At 45.6% G+C, this 18959-nt stretch overlaps 1 protein-coding gene across 3 annotated transcripts in view; it reads right to left on the bottom strand.

Annotated features, from left to right (window-relative positions):
• Positions 1–18959, bottom strand: part of LOC140403986 (sodium/potassium/calcium exchanger 4-like) — a 385824-nt gene that overhangs the window by 300996 nt on the left and 65869 nt on the right. The gene's annotated exons all lie outside the window — the stretch shown is intronic.

Here is an 18959-nt window from a genome sequence, read left to right as displayed (position 1 = left end):
CCCGTAGAGTTCCTTTGGGACACAGGAGGGTCCGGAACCACGTTAAACTCCTCCACGATGTACCAGCGTGATATATGGCCCACGACAGACACTATCACTCTTATTGGCTTTAAAGGTCACCTCCAGCAGGGACACATTACAGCCCCTGTGGATATCTAGATCGGTAACATTAAAACCAAGCACTCAGTCATTTTGGTAGATTTACCCCAGACAGCAGAACACATCTTGGGGATAGATTTTATGAGCTCACACAACCTTTCTTTCGACCCTGTAAATAAATGTGTGTGGAAAATGGCTAGAGCAGCACGAGCCCCCACCACGCTCACAGTAGGAGACTACGAACACAGGATTAGCTCAGTGGGAGATTACTGGTTTGATCCACAAACCATTACCACAGACAAGACAGTTAGGGAAGTCTTGAAGAGACACAAAGCATCTTTTGCACAGCACAAGCACGATTGCGGTAAAATTCCAGGAATGATCAACATTACAGGTCCCGATCCTAAGCCCCAGAAACAATACGGTTTTCCACAGCAAGCTGAGGGAGAGATAGCTAAAGTAATCCAGAGTTTATTGGATCAAGGAGTGACTCGGCCCGCAGCCTCAATGAACAATGCCCCGATTTGGCCTGTAAGAAAACCAGATGGTTCATGGCGACTGACCATCGATTACAGAGAGTTAAACAAAGTAACTCCATTAGCAGCCCCCACCATTGCCACGGGTCCCGAGACCATGTTAAAGCAGGGACTTCAGTCAAACTATTTCAGGGTTTTGGACAGTAGCAATGGCTTTTGGTCCATTCCATTGGATAAAAAGTGCCAGCATAAATTTGCCTTCATCTTCCAGGGATAGCAGTACATGTGGACATGCCTTCCACAACTCCCCTTCTATTTTTCACAGACAATTGGCGAAAGGATTAGCAAAACTTTCCCGACCCGAATGCCTCGTTCAGCATGTGGACGACATGCTCCTACAGACTGACACCAAGGAAGAGCACATTTCGCTTCTTTCTGAACTATTAGGTCTCCTGAAAGAAATTGGATGTAAAATCAACCCCAAAAAGCCCAAATTCTCCAAAAAAAGGTCACTTATTTAGGTACAGTCATAGCGCATGGTAAGCGTGAGATAGAACAGAAATGGATCGATTTAATTGTGAAATTGCCCTTGCCCCAAAATGTTACAGCACTCCGGTCATTTTTAGGACTGGTCGGATACTGCAGGAACCACATAGACGGTTTCGCCACAAAAGCAGCCCCACTTTCCAAGCTCCTTAAGAAACAGGCCCCCTGGGAATGGCTTCCAGAGGACACGTATGCCGTAGATGATTTGAAACGCGCCCTAAGTACAGCTCCCGCTTTGCAGGCAGCAGACCCACACTCCCCATATGCAATAGAGATAGTGACCACCGACCGAACCCTTTCGACTGTACTCCTCCAGGAAGGGCACGATCGTTTAGGACCCGTAGCCTATGCCTCACGAGTTTTAGATCCAGTAGAGCAAGGATTTTCTGCCTGCGAAAGGCACTTGCTCACAGTTTTTTGGGCTGTTCAATACTTCTCGTACATAACAGGACTCAACCCCGTAACCATTTTGACCGAGCACACCCCAACACAGCTACTGTTAGACGGTAGGCTAAAAGACGGCACAGTAAGCCATTCGAGCAGCGCGCTGGACGCACATGTTTCTGGCCGTTAATTTAGAATTTGCAGGAACCCCACATGAGTGTGAAATCATTGCAGCCAAGCATAACATAGGATCCTTTGTTCCAAAATCGTTAGCGAAAAAGACAGGCATCTGATCACGGACAACCCAGCCCACAGATAAAGCTCTAAAAATTTATGTAGATGGCTCCTCCACAGTTCTAAATGGAAAAAGGATCACAGGATTGGTATTTATGAAGAGGACGCGCAGGGACGCGCATTAGAGGAAATCTCGTTAAAGTTGCCTGGACATTTCGGTTCACAGGCAGCCGAGTTAGCAGCCATTGCATACATTGTGTAGCACCAGGATTCGTTCCCGACCCCAGCAGACATATATTCGGACAGTTTGTATGTTTGCAACAGCTTGACAGAATTCCTGCCCCTATGGGAATCTAGAGGATTTATATCCGCCGACGGAAATCCCCTACCCTCAGCGCCATTACTAAAACACATTCTCCAGGAAGCTAAAGGTCGCAAATATGGAATAAAGTTAGAAGCCACCATCGTTCCTCCCCACCTGGTAACGTGAAAGCAGACGCCCTAGCGAAAGCAGGTTCAAGACATGGTCACTTTTGGCACCCCACCGAGAGTGCCCCAGTACACGCAGTCCAGGTCTCACGGACCAATATTCAAGATTTGGCACAGGCACAAAAGGCAGACGACACGCTTAAGGCAATTTTAAAAGGAAACTTCCCAGCTCTCTATGATAGGTTCAAAGACACTTTAACGATACACGAGGGAATCATATTAAAGGATGGTATTTATATGGTCCCCACCCAGGACAGGAACCAGATTATTTGTCAATTCCATGACAGACACGGACACAAAGGGATAGAATCCACCCTTGCCCACCTCAGACCTCTCTGCTGGTGGCCCAATTTAAAAACTGACGTAACCCACTACATAGAAAATGGTTTGATTTGCGCCCAGAACAACCCAGACAGATACGCAAAGGAAGGTCAGCTAAGACACACCCGCCCTGTTAATGGCCCATGGACGAACTTGCAGTTAGATTATATTGGTCCCCTCCCCCGCTGCAGTAATGGATTTAAATATGCGTTGGTCGTAATCGACTACTTCACAAAATGGGTGGAAGCATTTCCTTCCAGGCCAAACACGGCCAAAGCGACGGCAAAAATTATGACCCACCAGATTTTTAATAGATGGGGACTCCCCCGTAGTATTGAGTCAGACCAAGGTTCGCACTTCACAGGAAGAGTAATGAAAAATAGCCTAACAATTTTCGGCATTAAACAGAAGTTTCACATTGCCTATCACCCACAATCCAGTGGCATTGTGGAACGCATGATTCGAACCCTGAAAGCAACACTTAGGAAGATGGTGCAACAGCACAACACGACATGGGACACAGTTCTCCCATTCGCACTGATGTTTATTAGAAACACGGTGTCGAGTTCGACAGGATACACCCCCCACACCCTCATGACCTGAAGACCCATGAAGGGTACGGAGTATTTTTTTGGACTTGATTTGGCCAGCCCCACAGTCACCGCCCTTACCCACGAAAAAGCAGTCCAAAACATAATGGAGAATATTAAAGCAGCACAGCTCGCTGCAGCTGTTCGACTAGGCGCTAGGAAAAAGCATAGTAAGGCCTGCTTTGATAAAGCAGTACACCCGGTAGAATATACAGTCGGACAGAAAGTCATGATCTCCCTGTACAATCAGAGTTCATTCCTCTCCCCCAAATTTGCAGGACCCTACTCATTTCCGATAAAGTAAGCCCCTCAGTTTATAAGATGATATCCTAAGATATCCTAATGGAAAGTCAGGATGGTTCCATATAAACTAGCTTAAGGTTTATGGAATTCAGTGCAGCCACTCACATCACATTTCACTGGCAATGGCAGACAACGAAGACCCGCCCACTGGCATCCCAACCCAGCCCTCCCCCAGCCAGGACAGCACGTCCACAGACACGACCTAGACACCGCCCCCTGAGGTGAATCTCAAACTCACACTTGATTCGGCCGCTAGCGATAGCATAGTGAAAGCACCACGGACGTACTTGATATTCCCGATCAATGGAAAAATAGACCAGGCCCCAGTCACTACGGCCCCAGTGACACCGACCACGATATGTTCGGCCCCTCAGAGACCATTTCTTTGCCACTACCAGAACCTGACCCACCGCCCAACGATAGCCTTCCTCCCCTTGCCCCTACCACCCTACAGGAAACAAAACAATGGCACCACGACAATTCTTATCGACTGATAAGAAACAACGAAATGGATCCCACATTAGCCCACGCCGCCTTGGCACAGAAACTCCAGTCACGAGTTTGGCAACCGGGAGATGGTGATGACTCAGAGTCTGACTCCCACCATGCTAACCCCTTTAAGACCCTTTTTGGAATGGGACCCTGAGGTGTCCAGATGATGAGAGAAAGGAACCGATTGAGATTTACGGTGTCCTATTCCCTGATGGAGCCTGCCCGCTTTCTTTCTTTAGTTTGTTTTTTTAATGTTGAATGTTTCTCTCTTGTACGACTTTGTGTGTCGATCTCATGCAAAACTTCTTGATACAGTTATGACTACTCCTTTGATGCCACATGGTAGTTAAAGGCACAAGTTTGTCGGAAGTCCATATGTATTCAAATTCTTTCCGTTCTTGTAAGGTCACCCAGGCAGTGGAGTAAAGCCACTGATCCCCACCCTGCCTGAGGACCCCCTATGTATTTGGTCAGCCAAGCTCGGGTAATGGAGCAACGGCACTGGTCACCGCCCTACCCGGGGATTCCACCCATTCTTGCCCTGCCGTGGCTCATACGCATCCCATTTGGAAAATTATTTTCAAAACTCTTTTACTGTTCTTTTAAAAATGTGGTTTAAAGAATGCACTTTGCCACAATTTTTGTTTGCTTTCCGGCGACCCTTCGGTTGCTAACCCCCGCCTGCTATTTACATGTTAAAACACTTGGTTGAAACAAATTTGCTGCCTGAAAAACTACCTCACCACTGGACAGAGAAATTGTCCGCCCGTTCAGCCCATCGAACACAGGCTGCGAGTTTGCTCGCACGGTGACAGAATTTCTTTCTCGAATGTTTTGCCTCCAAAACGGTTGGTTTAAAAAAATGAGGGAGTCACATATGGTGACGATTCTAAACGGGAAATTGATGTTGAGGAGAACCAGACAGACAAACGAGATATTAAACAATCAAGATAATAACAGATATTATGCTTCTACCCCCAAGAAGATACAAATATATCAGGAGACAGAGGAAGACAAAGACAAAATTAAGACAGACCTGATGATCTGCATCATGATCGTCGCGTTATCATCCCCTATGCCCCTCACCACACATGGCCTAAACATGACCACCCAACACGATACCCCTAGCCCGGACACTACACCACACATAGACACAGCCACTGATACCCCGACATGGTGCGATAATATCATAAAGTGGTATTCCCTTTCATACACAGTAGAAGCCTTATTGATTATAGCGATACTTTGCAGTGACATCCACTCAGTCTTCGGAAATGGCGAAGGAGAGCCTCCCGCCCTCGAGTATACACACTCAGAGCCCCTTTTCTCGGACTTCAACAGACCCCACACTCTTTTTGAACCCTTTTACTCCCTAATACATTCCGCGGTTTTAATAAAATTACTTTCTCTGTAAATTGACATAAGTGTTAAGTAGGAACGTGATGCTGCTATTGTTTATTTTGTACTGTAATACAAGTTCCTTTGGTTGTTAGATAGCAGCAGAACTGAAGTTTAGGTAAGGACAGTTAGAGGCTCCCCTTTTGTGTAAAGAAACTGAAACGTATGATTGAATGTTATAGTGCCCCCTTAGAATTTTTAGAGATGTATGTTGCATTAACGAAAACTTAGGTAAATGTTCTGACCCATAGGACAGAGTAGGATAGAACCTGTCCTTGATTGAGTGTACCTGGCATACCAGAGAACAGGAGAAGATTCAGTAGTGTGATCCTTCACGCTTCGCATTGAGGATCAAGAGGACGTACTGTAGCCATTTGGGGTGGCCACTTACAACAAGAAACATGGACGTTCACAAAGCCTAATGGGAAATATGGACAATGTAAGATTCAGGCAGGCACAGAGACTGAATGTATATTTGTGAGCACAGAATCCAGACAGCATCGAAACCCCCAACCGATTAGCATTTTAATGGCCCAGCTCCGTAAGACAAAGGATTGATACTCAGGAACCGATACAAGCCCAGACATTTTGGCGCCACTCCCTGTACTCGGGAAGCATCATCAACAGGGTCAATGACTGCTTGGGACACGCCCAGCCATCAAGGCACCTGCCCTTTATTGGCTCAAATCGAAGGCAGTGATTGAGAACTGCCCAATTAGTGGGGTCCAAACCTAAGGACCTCCCAAAAGAGCGTGAAACTCTCCAAGGATAAAGAGAGTCACTGCCATGTGTTTGATCTCTTTTGGACCTGGCGCTCCGGCAACGTCCACCTCCAATTGTAGCACCACCAGAAGCAAGTTCAAGTTCAACGCCCGCTACCAGACGGCTGAGCCCAGCTGAGCAGCAGTTACTTCTCCAGACCCAGTAGATCCAGATTCGAACAAAGGCCACTGTTCCTCTGACCTAAGCCAGGTGCCTGAAGTTAAGTACAGGTTGTCATAGCTGTTAGGTGTAGTTTAACTAGTACTGTTTATGTTGCATGTGTAAGATAATCTTGTGTGTAAATAAAGTACCATTGAACTTGAACTAACTGGTTGTTTGGCGATTTGATCGATACCCGGTTGAACCTTGTGGCGGTATCATTTGATACCTGAGAGCATATCATATTCATAGCCATATAAAAGAAGGACAACCTTACCGACTACCATATTTACAGTAGGTAAAAAAGGCAACAGTAGGAACTGGAGTAGGCCATAACCTGGTATCGCAGGAACTGGAGTAGGCCAAACCTGGTATCACAGGAACTGGAGTAGGCCATAACCTGGTATCATAGGAACTGGAATAGGCCCTTCAGTCCCTTGCGACTGCTCTGCCATTCAGTTAGATTCTGCAGCTTGATTTTCAGCTCAATTCTATTTTTCTGCCTTTTGCCCCATATCCCCTGAGTTCATTCACCTTGCTTAATCTGTAGAGCGCAGTTCCAATAGCTCCGGCTGACCAAGGATCCACAGCTTTTTGGGGGAAAGAGAGTTTCAGATTTAGAAAAAGCACTTTTTCATTTTGCTCCTGAATGGTTTAACTCTAATTTGAAGTTTAACGGGTGTATATTTCATTCAATGGGCTGTTAATAGTGGACTCTTTCTGGCTCCCCGAAAAGAAGAGACGTGACAGAGAAAGAAATCTGCAGTTTCATTCCTTCATCCGAAGGGGAGCGTTGCCTTTAGTGATGTCTCACTCTCCTTCGCCTGAATTATTAAAATGCCTTGATTTTCACTGCAAGATGAAGTATTCTATTCTGGATTTAATTCTCACAGGATATTAGCTCCCTATTCCAGCGATAAATCATCCAATGATGACTGTGGGCATTTTACTCAATCAAAAGTAATCAGAAGACTCAAGAATTCAGACAATTGTCCAAGAAAAGTGCAGACCAGAACTGATTGAGGCAAAAAGGTTTTGTTAGATCCAGTTCATCGAAAGGTAGGAGTCCTGATTCCAAGAACAATCTGAGAAAAATACGAGCGTATTAGCCTGCTTTGGGAAGTAGTAGTCTTTGAGCAAATAAAAAATGTATGTTGTTACTGATAAATAATACATGAACATGGAACTGGTCAGGTGGTAGTTAAGTCAATGATTCCTAAGCAAATGGGTAGCATTAAGGGAACCCAATCTCAGATTGCTTGTATCTATGTTTTGCATTATGTTTTTATTGTTTAATCATGACATGTTACAGTTATTGGGTGGTGTTAATAATAATAATCTTTATTAGTGTCACAAGTAGACTTACGTTAACACGGCAATGAAGTTGCTGTGAAAATCCCCGCGTCGCCACACTCCGGCGCCAGTTCGGGTACACAGAGGGAGAATTCAGAATGTCCAATTCACCTAACAAGCACGTCTTTCGGGACTTGTGGAAGGAAACCGGAGCACCCGGAGGAATCCCACGCAGACATGGAGAGAACGTGCTGACTCCGCACAGATAATGACCCAAGCCGGGAATCAAACCCTGTCCCTGGTGCTGTGAAGCAACAGTGCTTTTTTTTTTTTTTTTTATAAATGTTTTATTGAAAATTTTTTCCCAAACAACAATTTTTCCCCTCTTACAAAGCAAACGCAACAATAACAATACAGAAATTTTAAACAATACACAAGTAACAAAACCCCTTTATCTTTGACCTAAACTAAACCCCCCCTCCCCCCCCCCCCCTCCCCCTGGGTTGCTGCTGCTGGTCATCTGTCTTCCCTCTAACGTTCCCCTAGGTAGTCGAGAAATGGCTGCCACCGCCTGGTGAACCCTTGAGCCGATCCTCTCAGGGCAAACTTTATCTGCTCCAGTTTAATGAACCCCGCCATATCATTTACCCAGGCCTCCAGTCCGGGGGGTTTCGCCTCCTTCCACATGAGTAGGATCCTGCGCCGGGCTACTAGGGACGCAAAGGCCACAACGTCGGCCTCTTTCGCCTCCTGCACTCCCGGCTCTTCCGCAACTCCAAATAGAGCTAACCCCCAGCCTGGTTTGACCCGGGCCTTCACCACCCGCGAAATCACTCCCGTCACTCCCTTCCAATACCCTTCCAGTGCCGGGCATGCCCAAAACATATGTGCGTGGTTTGCCGGGCTCCCGCCACACCTCCCACATTTGTCCTCCACTCCAAAGAACCTGCTCAATCTTGCTCCCGTTATGTGTGCTCTATGTAGCACCTTAAATTGAATCAGGCTAAGCCTGGCGCATGAGGAAGAGGAATTTACCCTGCTTAGGGCATCAGCCCACATACCCTCCTCTATCTCCTCCCCTAGTTCTTCTTCCCACTTTCCTTTTAGTTCGCCCACCGACTCCTCCCCCTCTTCCCTCATCTCTCGGTAAATCTCTGACACCTTGCCCTCTCCGACCCACACCCCTGAAAGCACCCTGTCCTGTATCCCCTGTGTCGGGAGCAATGGAAATTCCCTCACCTGTTGTCTAGTAAATGCCCTCACCTGCATATATCTCAAGAAATTTCCCCGGGGCAACTTATACTTTTCCTCCAATGCTCCCAAGCTCGCAAAAGTCCCATCTATAAATAAATCTCCCACCCTCCTAATTCCCAACTGGAACCAGCTCTGAAATCCTCCATCCATTCTTCCTGGGGCGAACCTATGGTTGTTCCTGATTGGGGACCCCACCAGGGCTCCCCGCACCCCTCTCTGTCGCCTCCACTGTCCCCAGATATTCAATGTTGCCGCCACCACCGGGTTCGTGGTAAACTTTTTAGGTGAGATCGGTAGCGGCGCCGTCACCAGCGCCTCTAAACTCGTCCCTTTACAGGACTTTCTCTCCAGTCTTTCCCACGCCGCTCCCTCACCCTCCATCATCCATTTACGTATCATTGCCACATTGGCGGCCCAATAGTAATCGCCCAAGTTCGGTAGTGCCAATCCTCCTCTGTCCCTACTACGCTGAAGGAACCCCCTCCTTACTCTCGGAACTTTCCCTGCCCACACGAAGCTCGTGATGCTCCTGTCTATTTTATTAAAAAAGGTCTTAGTGATTAGTATAGGGAGACATTGAAATACAAATAAGAACCTCGGGAGGACCATCATCTTAATTGCTTGCACCCTGCCCGCCAGCGATAGAGGCTGCATGTCCCACCTCTTGAAGTCCTCCTCCATTTGTTCTACCAACCGTGTCAGATTAAGTCTGTGCAAGGTTCCCCAGCTCCTAGCGATCTGAATCCCCAGGTATCGGAAGTTTCTTTCCACTTTCCTTAGAGGCAAGCCTTCTATCTCTCTACTCTGGTCCCCTGGATGTATCACAAATAATTCACTCTTTCCCATGTTTAGCCTATACCCCGAGAAATCCCCGAACCCCCTCAAAATTCGCATAACCTCTATCATTCCCCCCGCTGGGTGAAGCAACAGTGCTAACCACTGTGCTACCGTCCCGCCCTTACAAGTGAATGCAAATGCTGCAACCGTTTTCTAAATAAAAGCAAAATGAGAATTAAAAGCAAAAAGCAGATTCTGCAAATCTGAAATAGAACCAGAAAGTGATGGAAATACTCAACAGGTTAGGCGGTCTCTGTGGAGGGGAAATCAGGGTTATTGTTTCGAGTCGATTGTGACTCTTCCAGAATTGAAGGAATGTGATAGGGTTTGTACTGTTTTTTGCTCTTGCCCATAACTGGAAAACATCTTCAATTTCCATTCTTCTTTCACCTTCACATGGTCCATCTCCAACACTTCCTTTCCCTTTCTCAATTTTCCTGTCTCCATTTCTGGGCATAGACTGCCTACTAATATTAATCATAGGTCCAATGACTCCCACAGCTACCTCAACTGAACTTCTTCACAGCTTGCCTCCTGTTAGGTGTCCATTCGCCCAGTTTTGCCACCTCCTTTGCATCTTTATGGTGAAAATATAGAAAAATAATCTCTCATTCATAAAAGCTGTTGAAAAGAAAAACTGACTTAAGTCGTCAATCTGTTGTAAAAACACTTCTACACTTACCACATAAAATATAATCTTTTAATAAACTTTTAAAGCTACTCCCCAAAATGTGAACATAAGTGATGATTGGCTTTTGAAACTCAGTCAAGCATTCATAATGAGCTCAGCTGTAATAACACACCCTGGGAAATGTAAACAATGAAGTATTTTGAAACTGAAAAAGCAGGTAGCCTTTTTCCCCTAAGCTACAGATTTGCAGGGGTGGATTTGTGGTTTGAACTGCCAAACCCCACAATGAAGTTACCAAGAGCGTGACTGCTTTGTGTTAGTTGCACTGATCCTATGCCAGTTAAAATGACTAGAAATGGAATGGGGGCAGGAATCTGGAATCAGATATTGCTATTTTTTTAAAGGTCCAGCAGCAAAAAATCAAGGCCCTCCTTCTGAAAAAAATGTGAGATCACTTCCAGAAGCCTGGTAGTAAGTGAAAAGTAATAACTACAGGTTTTCTGGGAACTTCAAAGAGCTTCTTCAGTCCGGTAATTGAGAAAATTACTAAAGAACACACATGATGCCAGCACCAGAATCAATAGGTCCCAACAGGCAGAGAGGATTTCATCATGTGAGGGATCCTACTGCAATAGAACAGTAATCAATAGTAACTTAAACTAGGCTGAAGAACATGGAGAAATCCCAACCCACATACATTGCATTGTAGTTGAGAGCAGCAGCTAGGGTTTATAAAAAAACGTTAAAAATTGATCAATTATTGGAACAATTGGCAAATTGTTTTTTTATCAAGGTTTCCTAGGGTGGGTCTTGTAAGTTTGCAAAATTTGATTAACTTTGCATGGACTCTGATTTCTGACTTAGGCAAATACATTTTCTCATGTATTTAAAAAACATTAGAGGTAGCATTCAGAAATGTGATTATTTAAAGTGCATTAATCAGATATCGGAGAACTTATGGACTTGTCCATTGTATTAAAGAATGAATAATGTTTGCGGAAATGGATTTTCTAGAATGGGGAATGCCCACTTGTTCTTTATATTATCTATTCTGATTGATGTTAAAAGTAAATTAATAAAGACTCAGAATCCATTAGTGTATTTCAATATTTGTCAAAAGTGCAGATTTATCTTGTGAGTATTAGCCTTCGACAATAGTGAAAGCATAACAGAGATCAATGTACTGAGAGTATCGGTGAAAATGTAAGTTGATGAAAAATCTTTCATTAACCTAACACACAAATCCATAGAATCCCTACAATGCAGAAGGAGGCCATTCGGTTCATCGAGTCTGCACAGATCCTCTGAACGAGCATTCTAACCTAGGCCCATTCCACCACCCTGTACCAGTAACCCCACCTAACCTGCACACCTTTGGACACTAAGGGAAATTTGGCATGCCCAATCCACCTAACCTGCACATCTTTGGGTTGTGGGAGGAAACCGGAGCACCCGAAGGAAACCCACGCAAATACAGGGGAGAACGCGCAAACTCCACACAGTCACCGAAGGTCAGAACTGAACCGGGGTCCCCAGCATTGTGAAGCAGCAGTGCTAACTGTTGTGCCACCGTGTCGCCCATTTAGTCTGACTTTTTTTTAAATAATTTTTTTCCCCAGTTAAGAGGCAATTTAATATGGCCAATCCATCTACCCTGCACATCTTTGGGTTGTGGGGGTGAGACCCAGCAGATGGGGGAGAATGTGCAAGCTCCACATGGACAGTGACCTGGGGCCGGGACCGAATCCAGGTCCTCAGTGCCGAGGCTGCAGTGCTAACCACTGCATCACCGTGCCACCCTAGCCTAAGCTTTTGAGTGTTTTTGTGCTTTCTGGCCTTGCGAATACCCTGACTTTAATCACTGGTGGGTTGTGTGTTCTGTTGCCTTGACCACGCTCTATAATTCTTTTCTGTACCTCTCTGCCTCTGCGCCTCACTTTCCTCCTTGAAGACATTCCTTAAATGCTATCTTTGACCAATATTTGGTCGTCTACTTAACAACATATTTCCTTCCCCATCTCAGTGTCATATTCTGTATCGTAGTGCCCCTGTGAAGCACCTTGGGACTTTTATTACAATTTACAATTAAGGTGCAATATAAATACACATTATTGCTAGAAACTCTCATGGATTGCGATCTGACCAGAGATAACTAAAAATCAATCTCTGTTGAAACCCTGAGAGCAACAGCTAAAACGTGTAGTCTGAAATAATCTCCCCAGCAAGCAATGCATTCAAGGATGAGTTAGACTGATTGACAAGGGAGACAAGGGTTGCAGGGGACAGGTAGGAAAGTGGGGTCCCGGCACACCAAATCAGCCCTGATCTTATTGAACGGTAAAGCAGGCTTGAGGGGCCTATTTCCTATGTCCTGAGGGAGTGCTGCACAGTCAGAGTGCCATCATTCAGATGAACCAAAGTCCCATCTGCCCTCTCTCCCACAGCACTATTCAAAAAGTGACTTGTGGAAAGCCCCCAGTGTAGCGGCCAGCATGCTAAAAACACCAAAGGTTGATTATCTGATCATTTTTGTTATACTGCCATTGGTGCGATCTTGCTGTGTGTAAACTGGCTGCTGCATTTCCTCCACTACAACAGTGGCTCCACACGTCAAAAGAACTTAATTGGCTGCAAGATGCTTTGGAAATCCTGAATTCATGAAAGACATTGTAGAAACACAAGTTCTTATGCAAAAGTAACTTGTTTTTGTACTTGATTTGGATTCTTTGCATCAAAAATTGTATTTCAGAAACGCTTTACTGGGTGAAAAATGCACTTTGAACAGAATTATCATGCAAAATGGTTTTGCTTTTTCTACTTGCTGAAAAGAAAGTTATTTTGAAGCCTCTTCAGCTTCCAGGGTACAAAAGTAAAGCAAGCTGCAGCCCACTTGCAAGTAAAGCTGCCAGTCTGAATGGATATTATGTGGAGAGCTATCAGTGCACGTCAGGCAAGTAAACACGAACGATATTTTGCAGGATAGCGTATGCTTCCAAACATTTTGTGGCAGAGGCAATCATTTAATAAAATATGGTTTAAGCATACATATTCCATTGTCTGGATGTGGATCACAAACACTAGATTGTGGCATATGGAGGGGGTGGGGGGGGGGAAATCAGTTTACACTTGTTTTACTTAAACTATGACAATTTCACTCAAGGCTTCACAGAGGAATCATTAGATATCTGTAACATTGCCTCACAAGAAAGTTATCAGCATTCTTTCAATTTTAAGTGTTTGAGTCCTGGAATATGGAGCCCCCTCAAGTCCAGCCCAAGTCCTGAATTAGCTGCTGTTTGGAAGAGGCATCGAGTTTGTCCTGGGAAGCTGCTTCTCGGGGGAATATCGCTGCAGAGAGACACACGCTGCATTGATTTCTTCAGCGAGGGAAAAGTTTCCCTGTTGTTGCTGCATGTGTAAACAGTGGGGCCAAATGGAAACCACTGCCACTTGCTTCTAAAATTAAGCAAACTTGCGGAACTGTGAGGCACACTGAACATCTTGTTTTCTCACAACAGGACCCATGAGATCTAAGTCGACTTCCCTCCTCGGCTAAGGGAAAGCACCTCCACAGAAGCCGCGAGAGAACAGTTGAGTGCTCATCCATTCTCCATTTTTCAGGCTACCTTACAAAGAAGAAATAAAGTCTTGAAATGCTTAAACATCTCCCGCGGTTGAAAACGTTAATAATCTATTGTCTGCGCAATCAGTAGACCTTTTAGTTCATCTCTTTTATTTTATTTTCCATTTACTTTAATACAATACAGCACAGCAATGATCTCAATATTTATTAACCTGGATTAAAAATCAATTCCGGGTGAAAATAACTTCCCTCCATTATGTTGAACCTCACAGTTGCTTTTATTGCAAGGTATCATACTTCACATAATCACCCCACGAGGGCATTAAAGTAAGGTCTCTGCCAAATTGTTAATAATACTGTGCCTTCGCTCCACGATTAATGTGAGAAAAATAACACGGCAGACAGTGGGTGATTAAATCCCTGGGCACAATAAGAAAAAATGGTATTTTAATAGAATCCTCGAGTCGTATATAATTGAGACCAGCCAGATTGTGAAAAATAGATGCTGCTAATACCCTTCCCTTTTTGTAAAGGATGCAATGTATTATCAGACATAAATATCTTGGGTAAATGAATGGGAGGGTTTGAGCGAACACGGAGACACTGCCATGGCACAAATCATAATGTCAAGCTATTCTAAATTCACAGCATGGTAGGAGTCAAACGCGCTAATTCCTTAACACATTCCTTCTTTTCAAATACTTTTCCAATTCCATTATAATAGATAATACTTTGAAACACCTGGAGTGGAAATTTTCATAATGGCCGAAAACACTCATGTGGGAGCCGCAATATGTGATTACCCATGCCCAATTGGTCCATGCAAGCAACACTCAAGTTTGATGCTGTCTGCCCACTTGCTTGATTGTAGTGTGCAGCCAGCGTTAAACACACTGGTGAATGGCTGCATGCTTGAATAAGGGCTGCAAAATTCGTGAGTGTCTGGTACAGATTCAAGATAGAGGGCACGATTAATGGAAAAGAAAGAGTCCCTTTTTGAGGCGTTTAGCCAGGTGTTTCCCAGTGCTTTCAGCACTGAGAATGACCCTGCTTTTAAATAGGGTTTTGCTTCATTTTTGGTCCTGGGCAAGGAACCCCCCCGCCGAGGCTGCACTTAGGCTCATTTCCTGCTCTAACGAGCTCAGCTCACCAGTGGAGGAAGAGATCGGGTGGCCATTTAATGGTGCCCTGATCTCTGGAACCCCACCACCACCACCACCACGGCGGCCTCCAGGCCCCCAAACACACAAATTAGGGAATTTCCGAGCCCCCTGCCTCCCACCTCATAAGGGCAGGGCACCCCCAGGCCCAATTCCCAGCATGTGCAAGATGCCACCTGGGCACCTTGGTACTGTCAGCCTGGCAGTACAACTTTGGCACCCTGTAGCATTGTCAAGGTGCCCGGTGGCACTGCAAGGGTGCCCAATGGCACTGTCAGGGTGCCCAGTGGCACTGCCAGGGTGCCACTGTGCCCAGAGCCAAGCAACCGAGAGGCCCCCAATTACCTTGGAAACCCCCAAGTGCCAGTATGCAAATGTTCCACATTTGTGCAAAGCAGTTTTTTTTTTTAAACTGCGCTACCTCAAGGTCTCCGAAGCGAGGTTGTTAGATCCCATGTCTTGGGTAACTCCAGTGTGAATATATTTAAGTGAGCTTAGCTGCACACTTAAATATGCAAAGGGAAGGAACCGGATTGCGACGCCTTGTGAGATCTCGCGAGGCGTAATGAGCGTTGTAAATCTTGCGAATTACCGGCCTTGACGATTCCCGAGTCGGAGGCGACGAGGCCATTAGATCGTGTCCAGAATATGCTGTTAAAACATGCTGACACCTCTTAAAGGGGAGGTGCATCTAGGCTTGAGAAGGTGCTAAAATTCATTGCAGAAAGACTAACAAATAACACAAAATGGCTGAGAGCGGGCTCCAAGTATCTCCAATGTTGCACTGGATGTTGTCATGTGAGAGTACCTTTTAGAATTGGGTGTTTACTACTGCAGTGATGTCAGAGAGTAGGTGGAGCTGGGCTGCCTGTCAGCTTTTTACTTTCATTTTTGAGCAGGCTGCAGGGTGTGTTTTAGTTTCGCTTTCAGTGTTGGAGCTGAAGCCAGACAGAGCAGGTGTACTGTTGATCTCTCTGCCATGAAAAGACTATCTCTTGATCATTTGGTGAATTCAGAATTATAAATGTTCTCAGTAGTGAATGTAAACCAAGTCTTATGGATGTTAAAAGGAAAGCTTAAAGGATTACTTAGTGTTCTAGTCTTTGGGGTTGTATTTGAATTAATTGTTGCTAACATGTTCACTGTATATTTCAAAAAGGTTAACTTGAGTTCATAGAATAAACATTGTTTTGCTTAAAAAAATACTTTTCCATTTCTGCTGTACCACACCTGTAGAGTGGGCCGTGTGCTCCCCATACCACAATCTATTAAAAGTTGTGGGTCAGGTGAACTCCATGATACACTTTGGAGTTCTCTAAACCCTGGCCCATAATACTTTGGTGTAGGAAACAGGAAGTGGGAAGTCAGGAAGCTCCCTAGACAAACTCTAGTAAGGCAATGGAACCGGTAGCTGTAAGAATTTCAATTACCTCACACAAGCAGACAAGGTCAATGAATGCATCTTCCATATCCTACCTACTGCACCATTAACCTCAGACTACCACAAACCCACCACTCAACTAGCAACATTCTCTACCAATCATGAATTATATCACACATCTATAGCTTCACCTCACACACTGAGCATTGCAGTGAGCCTCACACCCATATTCCACAACTTGCACACAGTGCCGTCCCTTCAACCATGATAGTCAAACACATTATGCCATGCTCAATGCTACACTTCTTGCTCCCCTGCAGCACAAGATGGTACATAAGCAAAAGTAGCAGCAGCTAAACAGCCTGGGGGCAAGCAAGGCTGTAGGTCCTCGGCCCAAAGCACAAGGTCAGCATCACTGGATCAGATCATATATACCCACCTAATCCTCCTTCTCCCACCATCCTCCCCCCATCTCTGGTGAGCTGTGGGTGGTACAAACATACACTTCTTGCTTCCCCCCCCTCCCCACCCCTATTCACCCTCCTTTCCTTCACTGCAACCCTACCCTTGTGCTTTTCCTTTTGTTGCAAATATTGAAGAACTGCCACCTGGCCAGGCAGTGGCACAGGAATGTGAGGTCACCTGGGAAGGAGCGGCAGGTGATAATGAAAGATTATCATTCGCTACTACACTCACAATCACCACTTCAGATAGCCCACCCATACTTTAGAGAGTAGCCGGTGGCTGGAATCTGCAAGTGGTGTGTCACAGGACACAAGCAACTTTAATCCTGCACAATTGTTTATGACTGGGCAGGAGTCATACTCAGCTCCCTGGAGGATGAGATCACACACACATGAGGCATCGATGGGGGTGCCGTACAGAAAATACACAATGAAATGCATTAGAAGGCCTGTTGTCACTGTCAGGAGCACGGATGAGTCTGGCACCAACTTGGCACAGGTAGCATGATTTCTGGTTAACACTAACAAAGGGTTATGGGGATAGTGTGGGGAAAAGGCATTCAAGTGTTCAATCAGCCATGATCATAATTAATGGCGGAGGAGGCTCGGTGGGCTGAATTGCCTACTCCTGTTACTAAGTTCCTAGAAGTCAGAGTCCATCCTTTCCAGCATGGTAAATGGTGACCAGCTCTAAGAGAAAACTTACAGACAAACGTTGATGCACCTTCCATTGGCAGAAGCCAGTCAATATGTGAGTGCCGCGCTGGAAATAAGGCTCAAGCTACGAAAGACCCTGCTTGCTACCATGCAAGTGCCGATTGGCTGCTGTGCCAGTTCAGACTGCTGCCATCCTGGATGCGTATGCCAGTTCTCAAAGGAGTCAGCAGGGCCACACAAGCAGCCGATCAATCTGCCCTCCCAGGTCGCCAGAGCTGCTGAGGTGCCACTTCGCCAGACTGGCAATACCTCTGTGGTGTTTGAACCAGCGACCCACCCTCTGAATCATAGCTCTCTTCCTCCCACCACTGCCACTCCCTCACCTGTCAACCAAAAACACAACTAAAGCGGAGGTGCTGCAATTAAAAGCTGGAGCCTTCTGGTCCCAGAGCTGCACTCGGTCAACCTGCAAGGTGGCAAGGCTGGCTACAGGGGGACAGTTTTTGGCAGGCTGTGTCCATGCGCGGCCTGCACCATGTTGCACGGCGCGGCCGCCGCCATGGGCATGCGCGTCCATGGACCCGGCCATTCTGCGGCCGTATCCGCAGGTAGGGGCTTTACGCTGCGTGGCTGCTAGCCCCCCCACCGGACGAAGGATCGGTGCGGGGACGGCACCAACTTTCTGGTCATAAGACCAGGCGGATTCTGCGGACATGGCTGCAGGATCGGAGAATCCAGCCCCTTACATCCAGGAAGTTGGGTTTTATTGTATCTTTGAAGAGAATAAACTGATGGGTGAGCAAATAAATATAATCTGTCATCTCTGGTATCATTCTAGTGAATCTTTACTGTGCTCTTGCCAGAGAATAACATCCCTCCTATAATTAGATACTCTGAACTGGGGCAATCCTTTCTGCTGCATCAGCTCCCAATGTGTCCTGGGAGCACACATCAAGAGGTTTTACATTCCAAATCTGTAATTCTGTGTTTATTAACAGGAAAGGAGCCAGCACAGTGAACTGTTTATCCCAGTAGTTTATCTGTGACCTGACCAATGTCTTGGCGAAATGAATTCCCTTGTGTTTACATCCAATCCCTCCACCCCACTTCTCCCAAAACAACAATAATCGCAAAACTTCCTCCATCAGGGAGCATAATTCAGGTGTCTTGATAAAAAATGTCTTAAGGGAATTCTAGCAACTGCAGCTGTAATATTCTATCATATTTCATGTACGTTTATGAAAATGTGAAATGCTTCAATATTATCTGAAATGAAAGGTCTTTGCCTGTACTATTGCAGGATCTCTCTCAAGATAAATCCTTGGTCTCCTCCACTTGCTTGTTTACATGCTACAACATTATTAAAGATATAGGCTCGAGCACTGACGAACACTCTCCATTGCTTCTCTTGACCCATAAACTGGCTCCACGGTCTCAGATTGCTTG

The sequence above is a fragment of the Scyliorhinus torazame genome, chromosome 2 (genome assembly GCF_047496885.1).
Source record: "Scyliorhinus torazame isolate Kashiwa2021f chromosome 2, sScyTor2.1, whole genome shotgun sequence".
Classification (NCBI taxonomy): Eukaryota; Metazoa; Chordata; class Chondrichthyes; order Carcharhiniformes; family Scyliorhinidae; genus Scyliorhinus; species Scyliorhinus torazame.
Note: the sequence above shows the minus strand (reverse complement) of the source record. Positions and strands in the feature narration are given on the sequence as shown.